An 8,336-nucleotide genomic window follows, 5' to 3' on the forward strand; every position below is an offset into this window, starting at 1 on the left:
GAAGAAAGATGACACACTGAAGAAGTTTTGGACCTCTAAAGAAGAGAGAAAAGGAAGGCAAGTAATCCGGTTTGAAACCAGGAAACAGTTATTGTACAGGACATTTGTTCATCCAGACATCAACCATGGGAATCCAGTCTCCCAAGTTATGGTTCCTAAACCACTGAGAACACAAGTCCTGACATTAGCTCATAAATCTACCTTAGGGGGCCACCTGTGTGCTAAGAAGACAAAGAAGAAGATCCTCAGAGAGTTCTACTGGCCTGGAATGGGTGCAGATATAACGAGGTTCTGCAGATCTTGTGACATCTGCCAGAAGACAATCAGCAAAGGTAGGGTGACAAAAGTACCTCTTTAGAAACTGCCAATCATTGATACTCCATTCAAGAGGGTATCTGTGGATATAATTGGTAAGATACACCCACCATCTGAGAAGGGACACCAGTTTATCCTCACTATGATGGACCATGCCAGTAGGTATCCTGATGCAGTGCCCTTGAAGAAAATTGACTCTGAATCAGTTGCAGAAGCTTTGGTAGATATGTTTAGCAGGGTAGGGGTGCCTGAAGAAATATTAAGTGATCTTGGAACACAGTTTACCTCTGACTGCATGAATCAAGTAGCTAGACTCCTCAGCATGCGACAACTTACAACTACTCCATACCATCCAATGTGTAATGGATTGGTGGAAAAGTTCAATGGAACTCTAAAGCAAATGCTGAAAAAGTTATGTCAAGAGAAGCCTAATCAGTGGCACCGGTATATTAATGCTGTGTTGTTTGCTTACAGAGAAGTTCCTCAAGAGTCGACAGGATTCTCCCCCTTTGAGATACTATATGGAAGATCTGTAAGAGGGCCAATGCAGATTTTGAGGGAACTATGGACAAAAGACATTGAAGAGCCAGAAGTCAAGAGTAGCTATCAATATGTCTTTGAGCTCAGGGAAAAAATGGAAGAGACCATGAAACTAGCAAATGAAGCACTGAAGTTGGCACAAGGGCGATACAAACATTACTATGATAGGAGATGCAGGCCTCGAAGTCTTCAGGTAGGCGATCAAGTACTGATTCTACTCCCTACGGACAGCAATAAGCTACTCATGCAGTGGAAGGGCCCGTTTAATGTAGAGAATATTGTGGGCAATAATGATTATGGTATAAACATTCATGGAAAAGTTAGAACTTTTCATATCAACATGTTGAAGAAGTATCTTCAAAGAGCAAAAGATGTCATCTTAGATACAGTGTGTGCTGTGTTTGACAATGTTAGCAACTCAAGTATAGACATCCATGAGGATGAAGAGTTACTGGAGATAGCACCAACCTCTGGATCAGAAACAATAAAGGATATTATGTTTGGCTTAAACCTTGACCTGCATCAGGAACGTCAAATCAAAGAACTTGTGCGGGAGTATGAAGATATCTTTACGGACATCCCTGGAACGTCAAACAAAGGTGAGCATAAAATAGAACTTACATCGCATGAACCCGTGAGGAGTAAGCCATACCCGGTACCATATGGTGTCAGAGCGTCCCTTAGGAAAGAGATAAAAGATATGCTAGACATGGGTATCATCCAGGAGTCTGCATCACCTTATGCTTCGCCAGTGGTGATGGTAAATAAATCTGATGGGTCAAATAGAGTACGTATAGACTTTAGAAAACTTAATCGTATTACTATATTTGATCCAGAACCAATGGTTACAGCAGATGATGTTTTTGCCAGGTTATCAGAAAGCAATTTCTTTACAAAGATTGATTTCACCAAGGGCTACTGGCAGATCAAGGTTCGATCAGAAGATGTCCCAAAGACAGCTTTTGTTACTCCTGATGGCCAATATGAATTTCTTAAGATGCCTTTTGGCATGGTTAATGCAGGAGCCACATACGTTAAGTGTATGCGAACACTTCTTAAAGGTCTCGATAATGTGGAAAGCTATATAGATGACTTACTGGTACACACAAAGTCATGGTCTGAGCATTTAGAAACCTTGCAAGAGTTATTTCAGCGTATTAGAAATGCAAATCTCACAGTTAGGCCAAGCAAGTGTATTTTAGCTTCAGAAACAGTGCAATTCCTGGGGCATGAAATCCAGAGAGGCACTTTGAGTCTTCAGGAAACCAACATTAGTAAAATTCAATCAGCCCCACAACCAAAGACTAAGAAGGAAGTAAGATCGTTTTTAGGACTTGCGGGATTTTATCGTGCTTATGTCCCAAACTATGCAATCATTGCTGCTCCGCTATCTGACCTGACAAAGAAGGGGAAAAGCAATGTTGTACAGTGGCAGGAGCCTCAAGAGAAAGCATACAAAAGTCTGAATTCTTTACTGGTTAATAAACCTGTCCTGCGCCTTCCAGACCTAAACAGAAGATTCATCTTGAGAACAGATGCTTCGGACGTGGGACTAGGGGCAGTGTTACTTCAGGAATATGAGGATGGTTTGTTCCCCGTGAGTTTCGCCAGCCGGAAACTGTTGGACAGGGAGCAAAGATACAGCACTATGGAGAAAGAGTGTTTGGCTATTGTGTGGGCTCTGCAGAAATTCAAAATGTATTTGTATGGTGTTGACTTCACGTTACAAACGGATCATCAACCGCTGGCATTTTTGAACAGTTCGAAGTTTACAAATGACAGAATAATGAGATTGGCAATGTTCTTGCAAAATCACCAATTCAGAGTAGAAGCAATAAAAGGTAGTTCAAACGTTGGAGCTGATTTTCTAAGCAGGGTATTGGGATAATTCTTGTCACAATGCCGAGTTGACTTTTAGATGAGATGCCTATACATATAATGGTGGCTAAAACTTGATAAATTGAATTGTAATGTTGGGAGTATAAATTTGAAAATTTATACTTAAAAGGCGGGCCTGTGTCACAAATCAATATATCTGCGTATATATTTATATATCAGCCTTGTATTATATCAATGTAGAAGGATTTTGTGTGTCATCATAAGCATTTTATTTTTGTTTATTGTTATAATTACTGTTTATACACGGTCTTATTCTACAGTTTATTTCTGCATATATATTTATATATCAGCTCTGTATTATATTGATGTACAATGATTTTTGTATATTATCATAAGCATTTTATTTAGTTTGTTATAATTATTGTTTATACACAGTCTTATTCTATCTTTTTTCATGTTAAAGTAGTTAACTGTTGTTTACTGAAAATAATGAGAGTAAAACTTGTGTGCTTGTTCTATTGTTACTAGCTAATGCTAGTTTCTTGATTTTAATTTGTAATATGTACGTTAAGTCCTTCACAACAGATGTCGCCCTGCTATTCATGGATACATATTTATGGTTATAGAATTTGTGTTTTTGCGGAGTCCTTGGAAACGAGCCGAGGCGACATCCAAACCTTTGTTTTAGGGAGAGACAACCGGTGGTGCTTTAACGCACGTGTTATAAAGGGATTTCTCTCTCTCCCAGTTTAAGACTGGAAGTGCGAGGGGGTTATTATTATTATACTGTGAACTATTATAGTACTTAAGAAGTTTTGCTCAGTAGAGCGTGATTGACAAGTGTATGCTGCGGTTTGTGACTTATATTGTTGAAGAGTTAATAAAAGCTATACTAGAATAGCGAAATTAAGCAGAATAGTCTTATTTTATTTTCTCACCTGCCAATTACTGAACCTGAATGTGACAATCATTATCATTATTATTATTATTATTTTTATTTTTATTATTATTATTATTATTATTATTATTATTATTATTATTATTATTATTATAAATTTTCTAACTATGATTATTGTTATTTTTATTATTATTATTATTATTATTATTATTATTATTATCATTATTATTATTATTATTATTATTATTGTTTTTATTATTATTATTATTTTTATTATTATAACTATTATTATTATTATTATTATTATTATTATTTTTATTATTATTATTATTATTATTATTTTATTAATATCATTATTATTATTTATATTATTATTATTATTATTATTTTTTTATTATTATTATTAGTATTATTATTTTTATTATCATTATTATTATTTTTATCATTATCATTATTATTATTATTATTATTATAATTACTATTATTATTATTATTATTATTATTTGTGTTATTATTATTATTATTATTATTATTATTATTATTATTATTATAGTTATTATTTATCATTATTATCATTATTATCATTATTATTATTATTATTATTATTGTTATTATTTGTTATTATTATTATAGTTATTATCGTTATCATTATTATCATTATTAATATTATTAGAATTATTATTATTATTATTATTATTATTATTATTATTATTATTATTATTATTGTCAATATTTATTATTATTATTATTATTATTATTATTATTATTTTTATTATTATTATTACATGTATCATTATTTTTATTATCATCATTATTATTATTATTATTATTATTATTATTATTATTATTATTATTATTATTATTATTATTATTATTATTATTATTATTATTATTATTATTATTATTATTATTATTATTATTATTATTATTATTATATTATTATTATTATTTTTTAGTAACATTATTATTATTATTATTATCATTATTATTATTTTTATCATAATTATTATTATTACTATTATTATTATTATTATCAATTGCAGTATTTGTGGTAACTCTATGTTTAAGCTCACACTCAGCACTAACACCTGAGGCTACAGCATGGAGCTAGAAGCGCAGCGACAACCATTGCCAAGGAATTCCTTCTTCGCAGTAATAGTGACGAATCCATGGTATGGTCTCCATGAAGAAGCGTTAGACGCCCCTTCATAAATGCTTTCAATCCCATATTGTGGAGGAAGTGGATAAATCATCCAGACCTACATAATTAAAAGTTTTCATATTAACCTCTCGGTTAATTGTTTAGCGCTCTTCCAAGTGATTGCTTTGGTAATCAGAAGAGGGCCAAGATAAGCTTTGGTATGGGTCTAATTACCCTATTCAGGTAACAAATGACCGTACTAAGGGTAGAATAGTCAAACATATGGATGAAAATCGATTAAATAGTGTCCGATGTCCGTAAAGTTATGAAAATCATGGTAATAATATCAAAATTACAACAAACTCAGCATGCATGTTCCAAGCCAGACGGGGATCTAGAATTAAAAAAGTTCAATCTAATGTGAGGGGGAATGTTACCAAATATTGACACATCTTTGACTCACGTATTATAGATCCCATTGGTCTGTGTGGGCTCCAAACTGGGTGGTTGCTGAGATCAATTGTAACTCTTTGGGACCATCCTCGAGAATCCCCTTTTAACAGCCATCTTTAAGATAAAGGGAGCCCTGTTCCTGCTACAGGTGTGCTTCTTTCTCTTCTGGATACATGTCACAAGGGGGTTTGGGAGAATGTTCACTGAGGATGGGCTATACGGGTCTCCAAGAGTATGACCTGCAATTTCATTCTAAGTGGCCTACCATCGTAGAGTAGGCAGTTTGAAGAAAAGAGGTCGTTCACCCAGGGCCAGATTTAGCAATTGGAAGAAGGAATGATTACCGGTAATTTTTCAAACGTGGAAATGGCTAATGTAAGGTTTTGAATAACTTTTTTATAGAATAAAAAAAACTTTGGCAACATTATTCAGTTAATATTATATGGCAAATTGCTATAGGGATTTGTGATCAAGAAAAGTTATGGAATATTATTGGTGCATATATTTCTTCAATCTTTAAAATTTGTTATTTCTTTATACATACTACAAAAATAAATTCCTTCTACACATTACCTACGTAAATTCTTTGATTAAACCAACAAAATGTATCTTTTTTTTATAACTACTTTTACATGTAACAATCATAAAGCACCTAACTTTTCATCCGTCATGAGGTTCTAAGATGAATATTTATTAGTGCCAATTTGCTAACTGACCTTTCACCTGAACAATTAGTATTCATTTGGAAAGGTGATGCCCTTCATCATGTAACAAAATTACCTGCTGGGATGGAGTGACATATGGTATAAACTTGGCAAAATCTGCAAACACACTATTGTCACAGGTCTTTAGGAAAAACACAGACAAATTTCTCAACCTCTGTTTTTATCTCAGCATCTGATAAAGTACATAAACTGATCACTACATTGAATCTGTCATACACCGATTGACGTACTACCCTCTGTTGTAAGGTAACAAACCATTGATATAAAACGATATTGAAAGTTTTACAGCTCATTTTTTCTCTGGGGGAAAATGTTTGTATCATAACTCGTATGTCTTTTTTGGGGGGGCATTGCTTTAGTTGATTTGTATTCTATGTTGGCACTTAAATTCTTGGCCTTAAGTCCAGCTATTCCTACCTTTCTTTAAGTGATTTTAGAAACTTTTCTAGAGAATCTATGAAATCAACCTTTTCATTTTTTTCAGGTCAACATCAACGCCTTGGAAAACTTTACTCGTTTTGTTGAACCGTGCGAGTATTGTATCCCAGATCTTGGCCATCAAAGCTGTCTCAAGACTGTTCATATTGTTCTCCAGTATCCTACTCCAGATTCATCCTTACTTCAGGTGTATGCTTCCGGTTATTTTCAATATTTCTTAGAGTATTTAAAACAGAGTTGCATGTACCTACAAGGGCTTCAATAGCATTAGCTCTTGTTGACCAACGAGTGTCTGAAAGAGATTTTAAAGTTAGTGTACTCGTTTTTTTCACGTAAAAGACTTCATTGGATTTACCCATCATTGTGTAGATGCAGAAACAAAGGGCATAAACTCTGTGTGGAGCCAAAATAACTAACTACTACACAGCAAGAGGCTGCTGCCTGTTCTATGTAATTGACTGGGTGAGCAGCACAAAGAATATAAACTGATGCGTAGTTTATATTTTGAGGTCTGGTCTGCATTCCTGTATAGCGACCAGACATATTGCTGTCCTTGTCGTAGGACTGTCTTCTGCAGTTATCAAAATTAAATTTTCATTTTTCGAAAATTCTAACTGTGATGTAGCCAGTGCTACAGCCTTGTGAAAGCCAGGTTACAAGGGAAATAAAAATCGTTCTACCAGCTTACCAGAAACAACATATCACACAATAACTGATAACTGGTTAACATGAGAGAGAGAGATCCTGTTTAATCCACAGATACTGAGAAATACTTGGCAGTTTTAAGCCCTGTCACCATATAATTTCGATATTAGTAATTTTGAACCAGATGGTGTAGCTTCAAATTTGCATCAAAATGGAAATTATAATCATGCAAATCCTGTTTAATCATACAATGGCTTTTGTTTAAATGTCTGATACTATAACTTAACGCCATTAATGGCACCTGTCGCATCATTGATCATTACAATTTATAAAAAAAAATAAAAGCAAATAAATAAAATATATCTCAGTATGTTACGGGGACCCTTGGTCACAACTATAATCTATTTATTTTCGAGTCAAGGCTCCCCTCAGACAGGGACCCGGGGTAATTGCCACTATACCCCCTTATAAATCCGGCCCTGGATGCACAAGAATGCATTTCTTTCATGGTCTCATGACCTTATCAGGTCACGAGTTTCTGATCCCTTTTCCGGCTGCTGCTGTTCCATTTGATACCTGGTGCCGATAGCTGCTTTAGCCATTATCATATTCCCTCGTTGGGACAAGGCTGCAATGGTTGAACAATGGAATTTTGCGTTAAGATAAAGGCTAGGAAATGAAGGAAATGAAATACTTGCTTGTCATATTTCTTATTATATGTACACTCACACACATATATATTTATATATATATATATATATATATATATATATATATATATATATATACATTATATAGGCTATATGTATATATATGTGTGTGTGTGTTTGTGTGTTTGCACGTGTATATATGTGTGTATTTATATATGTATATATATATATATATATATATATAATGTATATATATATGTATATGTATATATATATGTATATATATATATATGTATATAACTAAATATATACATATATATGTATATACCTACGAGTTTATTTTTTTCCAAGTTTCAAGGGAGAAAGAATTATGGAGCATAATGTTACTTTGCATACCTTGGAGTTTGTTTGGTAGAATTTTGACTAAAGCAGAGGGGTAAAGGATAGGATTCATATGAAAATAACAGAGTTGTTCTAATTAATGGTGAGGACATTTAGAATGATTTTTATGTAAGAAACAGGCATGTGAAAGATTTAAATCAAAGTGAAAAAAAAGCTGTGGATGGCATGCATGGAAAAAGAAAAAGATTATGATTGGACTATTAAAGAAGCAATATTCAGGATGTACAGTATGCTATAGAGAATAAGTAGCGGAGAGTAAATGGTTTTATGTAATAGATTTTGTAAGTCGT

General features: G+C 33.3%; 1 pseudogene; it reads right to left on the reverse strand.

The window, feature by feature from the left end:
* LOC137657602 (probable ATP-dependent RNA helicase ddx42) overlaps positions 1–7,596 on the reverse strand; it is an 11,076-nt pseudogene extending 3,480 nt beyond the window's left edge.
* Positions 7,597–8,336: the final 740 nt, after the last annotated feature.

Source organism: Palaemon carinicauda, chromosome 1, assembly GCF_036898095.1.
Source record: "Palaemon carinicauda isolate YSFRI2023 chromosome 1, ASM3689809v2, whole genome shotgun sequence".
Taxonomy (NCBI): Eukaryota; Metazoa; Arthropoda; class Malacostraca; order Decapoda; family Palaemonidae; genus Palaemon; species Palaemon carinicauda.